The 13,941-nt window shown below is 24.8% G+C and overlaps 1 protein-coding gene across 5 annotated transcripts in view; it reads left to right on the top strand.

The window, feature by feature from the left end:
- The first annotated feature begins 798 nt into the window (after positions 1-798).
- LOC126895099 (somatostatin receptor type 5-like) overlaps positions 799-13,941 on the top strand; it is a 116,645-nt gene continuing 103,502 nt past the window's right edge. For 3 of the 5 annotated variants that reach the window (XM_050666596.1, XM_050666592.1, XM_050666593.1), the window contains exon 1: positions 799-905. The gene's annotated coding sequence lies outside the window, so the exon portion shown is untranslated. The remainder of the gene's footprint in view (positions 906-13,941) is intronic. The other 2 variants (XM_050666594.1, XM_050666595.1) reach the window with 2 other exon arrangements.

Genomic DNA, 13,941 nt, shown 5'->3' with positions numbered 1-13,941 from the left:
GAAATAGTTTTAATGTTTCTAAGACTGACTAGTCACGATACAGGGTTAATGACAGGAGGATATAGTAGGCAGAAAACCTAAGTGTTTCTATACATTCATAAAAGCCTGTTTATTTTATTTCACAAACTATACATATTCATGTTGATTTATTTATGCTTTTAACATTGAATTTGAAGTATTGCCATCCCATGAAAAATGTTACTACTTACATGGTGAATGACCTTTGTACATTTCAGTGCTATGCTTATATGATATTATAATATTAGAACTATGAATTCTATAAAAACAAATTACTTGTCTATAGACTAGTATATTTATAGCATATATGTGAATGACAAAATTTAGAACCAAAAAACCTGTAATTTTAACATTAAAAAAATTATTTAGAAGTTAAATCTGTTTAATTTTTTCGCAATTTCACCTAAAGTTAGGGTTGTTACATTTTGACCGCTACGTGTTTTAAACGCCAAAAATAAAAAATATTACATTTTAAACTATTTACTTGTATTTAAAACAGGTTTCACAAGACGTCTGCTTGAAGAAACTTGGGTTTTAACAGAATCAATGAGGGACTTGGTCGTGTTGGATCCCCTCATATGATAAATGTATAGATCAGTTATCAATATGTTTATCAATAAGGTTGTAGAACCGCTAAAACACTTAAGCGATAGATGAATTCCGGCGGCTTGTGGTCGCCCTATGTTTTCACGAGCGCTTGCGTACTGTACACTAAGTATCCGGTCGCGACGTCATCGTGGCCGTCGTCGTCTTCGCTGCCGGCACCGAATTCAGTAACGCCGCCGACACGATCGCCAACCGACCCGTACCGTTATCAAGTACCATACACACGCCGGTAACACGCGATTCAGCATCCAAGTGATCGCACGTTGGCTTATCATCCACAGGTAAATTACCTGAGACAATAATTTGTCACTCTCATTCTACCATAGTTCATTTTCATTTGAGTTATCACTATTTGTCCGAGTTCAAAATGTATTTACTGAACTTGTTACTTACAGCTATTCATGAAAACATATTATCATTACCACACACGTGACACGAGTATTGTTATACGATTTTTTCAAAGACAATCTCATTTAATAATTTTTATTAAAATAAAAAAAAGAAATACATTTCAAATATATTTAAAACGCCAAAGTTTAAGTTAACTAAAATGAATTTCAATTATTTAGCGAAACAAAGCAATATTATCTAGATATATGTATGAAATGTGAAACATGAGTATCTGAAAAAATATTTTACAAATATATATTTTAACAGCGATAAATATATTTTATTAATAAGAAAAATAAACGTTACATTTTCATTACAGTTGTCCGAGAACTTGCGTGCATTTCGGCGATTAATTTAAGTAAAATACTATCCATTAAAAAACATCATAATAATGTCTTTTACTGTAGTATTGGAATCCAATAATTTATTTAGAAGCGCGTGGTAAGAATAATTTTCATATTTAGAGTGAAGTAATCACTAAAGTTACTTTAAATTGCTCATTATTGATGAATTAAACAAAATACATTTACTTTTAGCGATATAGCATAAAATAAATCGTATAAAAGTATATTAATATTGTATTAAATCTGATGATTTCATGATTTTTAACAATCGCGAGTGAGCTCATAGGTCTCAACTGATCGAAAGTTTGAGAGCTAAATAAAATTATTGTATGAGTATTTAATTATTTTCTATTTGTTCAAGAACTATATAGGTAATATTTTATGGGGGTCTAAGCTTTTTATGGTCCTCCGATTTCCACCAACACAAGATTATTAAAATAATTGCATGCTGTATTATCATATAAAGTAAAAATAAATAAAATCAATTTTAATACCGCTCCGTTTTTTCAAAACTTGGAATTTGAATTTCTACGTATTATTAAAGATATGGCAGAAAGTCTGTCACCCATAAATGTAAATAACTGAATTCCAGATCGTTTTTGTAAAAAATATAGGTACTACAAAATAAGCATTTCATGACTGTTTACTTGTTTTGATATGTTATTCGAATAAATATCACGATAAAGAAACAAATGTGTTTTGTTACAAATGTTTTCATTTAACAGTGTTATTGCACAACCATATATGAAGATCTAAAAGATTATTTTTGATAAATTTGATTGTTGATAAAATATAAACAACAAATAATAGTTATGATTCTATGCACAGACATTTTAAATTACTTATAAAAATGTTGTGTGTCGTCGAAGCCATTCAATTGAAATCGGTTTATTGGATGGCACACACTAATATGAGAATGTACAGAATTGAATGTCAGTAGTGCTCCATTTGACCCGCACATGAAACAACATTTCTATATACTAACACATAAAAGTTTTAACTAGTGGTCATATTATAATGTAAAAAAAAGTTATCTTAATTATTTCGTATCCTGTGATATATAGTATAATTACTGGCTTTAATTAATGTAAATGTTTTTTTTACTTTTTTAATGCATTAAGTAATCTACTATTTATGTTAAAGAAATTATCAAATTATTCTTTGATATTATACATTTCGTATAGCAAATAAATGTTATACTAGAAAAATTCTACATTTTAACTACACTGAGATAAACGGTTCACTGCTATACATTTAATAGATCTCATTCGTTAGTGGTCATTCCAATTATTGAAATCAAGAGAAAGTTCCTGAGAGATATGTAATTTGTTCAACCAAGTAAAATGAAATACACGCTGATTAAAATGTATTCATACTATGATAATTTGTTGATTTGATTCAATAAATGAATTTACTTAAATGTATACAAATAACTTACTTTATTTTTAAAGTCTTTTTTAAGGCAAACGATTCGCTTCTACACAATACAAAATTAAAAAGCCGTGAAACGTTCTTGATGTCAACTTGTGTAATTTATTTCCGTTTGTTTCACTTTTTGAATGTCAGTCGATATTATGGTTTATCTTTTGTTGAATTTTATTTAAGTTAGTGATTTCTTATTACATTCTTTAATTATAGCGTCATGATGTTTATTGCTGTGTGATTTTTTTTTTAATGAAAACCCCCATTGTTTTGTTAAATAATAACTTTTTCATTAAAGTGTACAAACTAAAATCTGATTAATTGTATAAATCATAGTAAATATCAAGTTTATCATAAGAAAAAGTTATTTCTAAAAGTAGATTTTAGGTGTAACTTTGAAAGTTGAATAGGAACATATTATTATTAAATGAATAATGGTCTAAATCAAATTTTGAATGATCGATAACCAGTTTTACAACATTATTTTTTGAGATATAAGGATTCAAAGATTTAGAAAAAGTGAGGAGCGGAGTAGTATTATTATTATAATACAATAATAATAGATTCCTATTTAACTTTTAAAAGTTACTCCTAAAATCTACCCTTAAATTTTTTTTTTCTTGCAATGAACTTGATATTTGTTATAGTGTATAAAAATAAATCAAATTTGTACATTTTTATGAAAAAATCATTATTTAATATCAAAATGGGGAGGGTATCATTCTTAAAAAATCTCACTGTATACTTGATCAAATTTAAAATATCACTCTCTGTAAGTTTTTTGAAAAAGTTGATAAATCACAAAAATTGAATTTAAGATATGATTTAAATTAATTTTTCCAGTGCACTTAATCTATATTTAGTCTTATAATAATTTCTTTGCTGAAAATAATTAAATTGATTCTTTACAATGTAAGCTAAATGTTTTACAATCATTATAAAAAACATATTCCGTAATACATTTGAAACTGATTCTTAAGCTTGTTGGTCGTTTGTTATAATCATAGTTTAACTTATTTAGGTACTTGATACTTATAGAAATAAACTACTTATCTTCTTTAATACATAGTGACTATTTCCATATTAGAATATTTATATTAAAAATCATTACGGAACATACAAAATTAATAGTTACCCGTAAACTGAACAGGTTTGGTTTTTTAATTACAAACTGGAAAATGTAGAACATATAAAATGTATTATTTTTATACATCTATGATATCTGCATAGAGCAGACTACACAACCAGTATTGTTTACCTTAACTGGACGTGATGGTTGTGCGGAAACGTGACATAACGTTCATAAATTGGATATCTAAGTATCCACCCAATAAAAATGAATAAAAAATTCTAGTACAAAGTCCATCTTTTACAAAACTATAATAAAGTAATCTATGGAAACGTGCTCGAACCTTTCTATTTAATATTTATAATATAAATATTACATAAATAAGTAACCTTATATATTTATCACTTCATTGTCAATATCACGAAGCAGTACAATTCTGTTGTGGTAATAGGACAGGTGTTACAAAATTCGTAGTCTATGGAAACATAACCTGATATAGGGGTACTGTTTGTTCATAAAGAACGGTAGCCAACACCAATTGTATTTTAGTATAGATTTTAGTAGATTTTTTCTCTTAGAATATTTAACAGATTCAATTTTAGATTGAAAATGTTTGGTCCTTATATGTGTTGCCGACATATTAGATGCAAGTTCAAAACAAAAACCTTTTTGCTAAAAGTTATTTATAATTACCTCATGTCACCCTGTATAGGGTCGAAATAGGTAAATGGGCGTCGAAAACAAGAACAAAACGCACAATAGTCAAAGGCGTCGGAAAGGATAGTATTCTTTAGTAAATCGAAAATGAATCAAACCACAAACACACCAATCGACAGCCGCTCTCAACTCGGTAGACTTTGAGCTCTCCGTGTACAAACAAGATAAGTCACCAAATGTCTTATTAATAGCTTGACGGCTGATAACGAGAGGGGCGCCAGTGAGTTTCATACAGGGCACATTACTGTGTCAATTTTAACTCCAAAGCCAATTCTTGAAACTGTAAGATAAACAGTTGCATAATATATATTCGTTGAGTATGGTATAATTTTAATAAAAATACAAGTCAATTATTTTTTAACGGATTCAATTTTTTATCTTTTATTGAATTTTATAAAAAATATCCCATAAATGATTACACTATGGTTACTTTTAGGGCTTTTACGTTTTACACACTGCGTCTTTAAAACACCGAAATTTTTAAAAATTACATTAGTTCTACGGGACATTTTAAACGTACTAAACTGATTCAACGCAAGTTTTTAAATAAAAAAAAAATTTTTAACAACTCTGTTTATTACAAAAAACAACATTATTGATAAAGTTAAAAGCTGCTAACAAATTAATTGGGTTTCGAAGTTGGAATGTGTACTAATCATTCTTGCAAATCTGAACTCGATACTTTATTACCTATATGATTTGTCTTTCGATTTTTATTTGTTTTGCGTTAAATAAATAAAAATTTACTTAATCATTTAATATATATGTATGAATGGATTTAACGTAAGATTTTAAAGGAATTTGTTTTGTGATATGTATTTTCAGGACCCTAACGTCAATCGCAAACATAAAAAAATCGACCTCTTTAACGCTTTAATGATCTTTGTAAATCATTGATGTAACTAGAAAAACTTAATTATCCCTTCCCCAAAAGACAAATTAAACATTATGTTAGCTGTTACATAAAAATTTTTTAAAAGGGTTAGGGGTGTAAGCTACTAATATAAAATTTTTTTTTTGGAGCCAAATTAAATTAAAAATATTGAAATAGAGGTTTATGTTTTCATTTACACTCACTCCCTATAAATTATCTACCCCTCTGTCCAAACATCTTAAATTTCCATAAAATCGCTTATCCACTAAAATGTTTTTTAATAAATTTTTACATTAAATAAATATGAAAAACTGCTTAATAAAAATTGCTTAAAATATTACTAAAACAATTTTAAATGTATTATTTCAGTACTTCGGAACTTAAAATCATTTTTTAAATTTATATTACTTAATTTATAGTAAAACAACAATCTACATAAGACAAACAACAAATCTGATATTTAATGGTAGCTAATTTTGCTATTGTTATTATATTTTAACTTCAATTCTAAATTTTAATCTAAATAGAAGAGTTGGTCTTCTGTAACTTGATGATTTAAATTTCGTTTTTAAATAATTGTTTATCATTACTATAAAATACATTTTTTACTACTTAATTACCTTTATTCTTTGCTTTTTTTATAATTAAGAAATGAAAAATTTTAATTTGTTTTAATATTATTTATTTTACTCTATATATATTAAAGATTTTTCAGGAAAATATTTTTGATCATTATATAATCAATTTCAATATTTAAAAAATATTATAATAATTAAATTATTAATATTTTTATTATTATTTTATTGCATTGAAAAAAATAATTTTGTTTTCAATACAAAAATTATTTGATTTTTTTAAATACTTTATTTTATATTGTTATTAGTCTTTCTTGTAGACATGGTTTTTATAGATTAGTATTTTCGACCATTTGTAAATCAATTCCCATTTTTCAACAATTTAATTTAATTTCCTAATTAATCTTAAGTGTTCATCTGCAAATTATAATTGTTGGACTTTTATGTCAAACACGAGAGGGTTGAATTTAGATGAATCCTCTAGTAAAAATGATTATTTTATAAAGATATAAAAAAATTTCATTTGGTGAGGTAAGTAAAATTTTTTTATAAATATTTCCCAAAAAAAAGAATCTTTACTATGCCACTATTATGAGCGTAAAATATCTTGTGTATATTTATATATGTTTATATATTGCCATTAAAATAAATTAAGTTGATACTCCTACAAGTTAAGGGATGATGCTTAAATTAATTAATAACTGAGAAATCAAGAAAATTTTGTAATGAAAAAAAATTTTTTCATTTTTTCTAAGTATTGTAATATGTTATTTTGATTATTGAACGGGTATGATAAATAGATAACACCATATAGGAAAAAATGTTCAAAATCACCTATTTTATCATAAGTGAAATAATATGTCATTTAATCATGTTTTAAAATATACATGTGACAGTATAAACGACAACATATTTTTGCATTACAAGTGAAATCCTATGATAACACATTTTGTATATTTGGTTGAACCTCAGATTTTTTGTGGTTATGTTAATTTTACATATTACCATGCATTCTTAATCAATTTATTACTATGAAGATGACATACTAAAGATTTCATACTAAAGTGATATGTAAAAATTATAGACATAAATTTTATGCAATTCATGAGCTTCTTTAAATTTTGAATATTTCTATGGATTTTTTAAATATTGTATATATCTACATGACTTTTGAAGTTTTCAAATACAATCGATATATCAATGATTTTCAAAGGTGGATCACAAAAAAATCCCTTTAACCCTATACTTGGCAAAAATTCAAATATTAAAAGAAATATTTTTCTAGTGTATACAATGTATAGAGTATTCAGTAAGTAAGGAAAAGAGTTTTTTTTGTTTATTCTTATTGTTTGTAACAATTAATCTGTTTCCTTACTTTTTGAACACCCTGGATAGGAATATATGTATAAATGTATTTTGAGGTTTTTTTTAATTATAAACTGTCGTTAGCGTCTAAAAACATGTATGTTTTGAAATACATCGCCAAGTTGCAAATCAAAATTATAACTTAATATTCATTCAAATATTTCTATTTATTGTTCTTAATACAATTAACACAATTAATTTATATTTAAAATATTTTTAAAAAATGAATTTAAATCACATTTATCTGTCAAGGTAAAAAATCATTATTTTAGTCATGAATTAAAATATTTTAATCATGTTTTATTTCAAAATTGTCTAACTAACAAGTTAAACAGTAGTCAAATCACAATTTGAAGAAAATAAATTCAAGATCACTGTAATCTACATTAGATTTAGAAATAGGATTTAGTAATAAAGTAACTTAAAAGAATACATTTACAGTACTGAGACGTTTTGAGTGTTATAAAAAAACAAAAATTATAAATTATCAAAAATAAGTCACGAGAAATTAAAGAAAATGTTTAAAAATAAATTTATATAAAATAATATTATAATATTGTATATGTGGGTCTAAATTATTACTATGGTATCTCTTAAGATACATCATTGATAATCAATGTATAACGCAATGTGAAATGTAAAATATTTTGTTGATTTACTATGTAGGAGGCATTGTGCATTGTGGGACATAAAAGTTATACCATGTACAGAATTAAAAATATTTATATTTTAAAAGAGTTCAAGCTGAAAAAGTAAATTTAAATAACTGCTAAGAAAATAGGATACAAATTTATATGAATTTGGCAGTTAATTTGGCTGAAATAATGAAAGTCTTGCCGGCCTTCACCAATAGTGTTTTCATTATGACGGCTTGACAAAAAAAGATAAAACTAACATAAATCTTCACCGCTAGATTACGCTTATATCATTTTCATAATCATATCTTTTGTAATGTTAGATACATCACCAAAAAATATAACAATAAATATTGTTTAATTAATATAATCATTACGCAAATATGTGTACTATCTGTGATACACTAATAGGTATAGGACTAAACTGACTAACGTTCGTATGTATCCCTAGAACCATTCAAAAAGAAATATGCACTTGCTAGAAGTTATGGGCCTTGGATCATAACGTTATAAATTTATGGTGTATATAAAAATAAATCTTTAATTTTATGAGATCTAGCAGAAAATGCAGAAATTTTATATGAAAAACAATTCATTGAGTATTTATTCATCATTTTTTTTTTGTTAGTGAAGATTCTATAAGTATTGTAAAAAATCTCTACTATCTATGTAAAAGATAATTTTTCAATCGCAGATTATAATTTTTTTCAAATAATTATAAAATCATTTGGCATATTTAATTGCGCAAGTACGAGCATTTATTGACTTAATATCTGCTACAATATTATCGAGCAAAATTTATTTCAGATTTAGAATAATTCTAATGGTTTTCAACGTATTCAATAAAAAATTTAATAACAATGAAATATATTCAGTATTTTCTATTTTTTTATATTGAAAAAATATTACTTATTGCTCTAATTGGTTCTTTTCAATATATTCTTAACTCTAAAAAAAATTCAAAGATGTCATTTTAAAGCTTCATTATTTTTTTCAATGGTTAATGGATATTTTTAGATTTCTTTAATAACGAACATGTTTCGTTAATTATCTACAAGAAATATTTATTATTTTATTTCTCTAAATTTGTGTGTACTTTAATAAGGTCACAAATAAAGTCGTTTTTAGATTAAAATCCCTTTTTGTCGTTTGAACTCTGTAATAATATTTTTTAAGATGTTTTGATTAATTTTTATACACAATTTTTATTTACAACTCTAGTGACTACTACTTCATTTATATAAATTTTAATTTATTTTGTGAATAAAAAATAAATAAATATTTAATCATTTTCATTATTTACCTTTACTTTAAAATTTTTCAATTTTAAAATTGGGTTCAACTTCAATCTATTTAAATTGTTTAATTAGAATTACAAAAATGTATTTAAAAATATTAATTAAAATAAAAAAACACTTATCTTTAAAAGTCGCAATTATATTCTGAGTAATAACCGCAATCACGTGAGAATATAAAATATGGTATTTTGACCACCAAAATATCATTATTAGTGATTAACAAAAAATATTTGATTTACCCCTTGTGACATAACACAATAATAATAATCTATAATATTTAGACATGAAACAAATAGATTAAAATCTAAAAAATTACTTTTATTTTATTTGCATCAAAATTTAGTATATTAATTGTGTATATGTATTGATTTTTTTAATAATGTAAGAATTATTAGTTTATATTTTCTCAGAAAGTAAATAACTATAGTTATATATGCGTATACATACGCATATATTATTAGAATTATGTTGAATTTTAAGAATGGTAAAAGATATTTGATTTAAAGGAGTACAAAATTTATCTATTTTTATTTATTTATCGATATATGTCTTGCATTCACTTTCAAAAGCTATTACTTATGCTAAAGAATACGGGAAAATCTAAATAGCTCAGTACTATTACGGAATTGAATCTCGTTACCTACGTATCGGTCACGACGTAAAAAAAAAACAATTTTAAACTTTCATTTGCGATAAAAGATGTATTTTATATGTAGTATAAGGTTGGGTTTTTAATATTATTTGTATGATCAATATACTTACTGATTCTTCAACTGAAATAATTTTCAATTTTTAGTTTTAAAAATGAGTCTTATGGAAGTGTCAATAAATAGAGAAAGGGATATTCGCTTTATAATTTAGCCTACTAGTGCAATAGTATTTTCTAGGTAAAATATTATTAATATTAAACTACAATTGTGTATTTTATTTCACTGAGTAGCAAAAGTCATTGCAAAATATTGTGTATAAGTATATTTATCTTTGGAACGTATGATTAAAAGATCATTTCGTTAGAGTACACACATTGTTTTTTAATATATATTTGAACATACATTAAACAAATAATACCTATTACTTTTAACCGTTAGTTAATTGATCACATTCTTAAGTAAAACAACTTTTAATATGGATAACTAAATATTTTACTTTGACTTTTATTTATTTTGAAATAGAAAATTTATAATTTATTTTAAAACCTGTTGACTTAATTAAAAAACTTATAATAACTCCAGCAACAGAAAAAAAACTATAAATAAAAATATTTAGAACAGTTTTACTTGTATTTTTGTTTGGATTTTATAAAGTTTAAATGCATTTAAACAATTTGAATAGTTTTAGTGTGTTTAAAAAAAATGTTTTATTTGAATATAAATTTTTTAATAGAGTTGTTTCTTTNCCAGCAACAGAAATAAAACTATAAATAAAAATATTTAGAACAGTTTTACTTGTATTTTTGTTTGGATTTTATAAAGTTTAAATACATTTAAACAATTTGAATAGTTTTAGTGTGTTTAAAAAAAATGTTTTATTTGAATATAAATTTTTTAATAGAGTTGTTTCTTTTTAAATAAGTTGAATAACAGCAATATATAAAAAATTCTTTCTGATTATTTTATAACAACACAGATTTGAGTTAATGTTCGTTGTAGTAGTACCACTCTTCTATATTTTTTTATTATTATTCTATATAATAAAAGCAGACCTAAACATCTGTACATTTTCCAAATTCGCCTAGTTCTTCGTTTTGCTGTCTAAACTAACGGTTTCTAACACGAATACCCATTTTCGAAAGATAAATAGAACTATTAATAGAAAAAAGGAAGAAAATGGAAGACAAATAATAAATATAGGTAATAGAAAATAGGAACGATAAGTTAACTTGACAAACATAATTAATGTTTTACTTGACGAGCAACTCGAATATTTACTCTCAAAACGAATTTGACTTATAACATGTACGAGTCACAAATACCCCAATAGTTAAAAAGGTTCAGTCGATTGTTCCTAAAACTTCATGTAAGTATGACACTTTAAAGTCTAGATTTATGATAACTGACGAAGTTCAACTACCGTAGTACTCGAAAACGATTCTGAGGACCTAAATCCTCGGGATAAGGCAGTCGTAAACACGTCAAACGTTTGAGGCGACCGCTTATAACAACATTTAGTGGTTACCCTCATATATCGTTGCGTGTTCATTTTTCTCGTCTGATCGCAAATTGTGATATACTTAGACGCCGATAACAAAGCATGTTATGTTGGCTTAACTTCGTTCATATAATTACTGTCGTAATCTAAGTTCTGGTACAATTCTCGTGATATGCGCGTTCATCACGTACAACACTGCGGTAGTTGTATTTATTATAATACAAATCGAAATCTTAGATTTCACTGTAATTGCATAAAACTATAGGCCATTGTCCTAATATATCCTTTATTCTTTATTTAATTGTGCTGTTTTAATTTTGGTCGTACGGAATGTAGACCTCAAAATGTAAAATGAAATTAATCCTATCTTTTAGCTTAGTAAAAGCATATTTATGGTTATGATTGATTCTAACACTTATAAATAGTTCAAAGAAATATATTTAAAATTCAAGCGCAATATTTCAATAATACTATAATAACAAAATTATTATAACAATTTCAAATTAATTTTATTATCTAAAAAGATTTAATTAAATACAAACTATGGTTTTATTAAGAGTACTGAGTATACAAGAAAAATGTCAGTGTCACGCACAAGAACGATTTCATAGGGCGGTGCGAGGGTGTCACAACGCCCTGAATTTTCATTAAAGTCGTTATTGATCGGCATTTTAAGAATATATTGTGGACTTATTTTTACTAATCAAGATACTTAATTGTCAAATTTATCACCGACAGCCTGTTGAATTCACATCAACATTCCTTAGAACTGAAGACTTGGATCACGAATAACAAAATAATATTTACTTTATACATAAAATTAGACGTTTTTGTATAGTATTTTTTTAAGAAAAATATTTAAAAAATTAAATATTCGCATGACTAACGGTTTTAATTCATCAATTTATACAACTATCGCCAGAGTACACATAATAAGAATAATCCATAGGCTTTTATTATTTGAATTCCCATTTTAATATTTCCTTGAATTTTTAAAATGAATGGTTGAAAATACTTTAGATGAGAAATAAGTTTAAATAATAAAAAAGAAAAATGGTTTTGAAAAGCTAAAATAACTATAAAATAAAACTTCAGTCTAAATTATTAGAAAAATCCATAATGACCAATATAAATAATATTTAAAGATAAATTAGGAATAGTATTCTTAATAAATCATATCATTTACTCAACTGCTATTTAATGTTTGTTATTAACCTCAATATGTCTTCAAAATAAACCTGTGAGTAACATATTTCAATTTATATATGTACATTAAATATAAAATACGATAACAATACAATTTGAAAATAATTTTTCACGTCATATATAAAGTCAACAATTTTTATTGTATTCTCTAGATTGCAATAAAAATCAAAGTTTTGTAATCTAATTTGTAAAGAAAATAATAATTTCTATATGGACCCCGATGAATTATTTTTTTCAACTCAATTGTAGCCAAATAAAATTAACCATAAGATAAATATTTCGTATAACCTAGTCTATGTATAAAAAAAAAAATTCTACATTATAAATTATGCAATTTATAACTTGTTATTTATAATGAACTTTTGGTAGTTTATTAAAATATATCATCTCAATAAATGTTATAAATGTATTTATTTATCAAAACAACTTAGACTTAAATTTTTGGCTAAAGTAATTAAAGACAATTTATACTAAAAATGCAATGACTTAAAGTAAATTTGAATTCATACGATAAAATATTATAGAAAGATTTAATGTTTCAATTAGCGTTTGTAACTCACATAAATATATTTATATAACATATAAAATTTAAAATGTATTTTTTATGTTAAGAGCATTTTTATGACTTTATTTATTATTATTTAGATATCGTCTTCCGTACATAATTGTACAAAAGGATTTCCATTATGGACATTTTCATTCTTTATTTTTTGGTCGTAGTTAATTTTTAACATATAAAGTGATAGGAATCAATAAATTTATTTATAGAATCAAGTATGCTTGTACGCAAATTATGAAATGACTATAACAAGTATCAAAAAAAAAAAAAAACACAATTCCACACAGCACTTATTCGAATTTTACTTTTGTAAAATAGTTTTAATTATAACATTGAACATAATTAAATAATATAAGTCATGATACATTAGAATTCGTAAATGATTTACACCACCCGCAATGGCAACACTGCTATGTCGATAATAGTAGCCGAACTTCTTCACTTCTCCGATCAGTAATGCTCCGTCTATTGTCTGTAATTACTAATTGTCAGCTTGTTTTAAATTTATATTGCTAAAAAATATCATCTAAATACAATTTTAAACCTATCATTTTATTGAATATATTAAAATTAATTGTAAACTCAAAATTTTTGTGTAATTAAATTGAATATTAAATAAAATTAGAGTATTCGATCAAAGGAGGATAAGTGCAAAATGAAATTGAAACTTTCAGTTTACACTTACTTATTCTTACTTTAAAATGTAAAAATATAT

Source organism: Daktulosphaira vitifoliae, unplaced genomic scaffold (assembly GCF_025091365.1).
Source record: "Daktulosphaira vitifoliae isolate Bord-2020 unplaced genomic scaffold, ASM2509136v1 Scaffold_1, whole genome shotgun sequence".
Lineage (NCBI taxonomy): Eukaryota > Metazoa > Arthropoda > Insecta > Hemiptera > Phylloxeridae > Daktulosphaira > Daktulosphaira vitifoliae.
The sequence above is the reverse complement of the archived record's forward strand: the minus strand, read 5'-3'. Positions and strand labels throughout refer to the sequence as shown.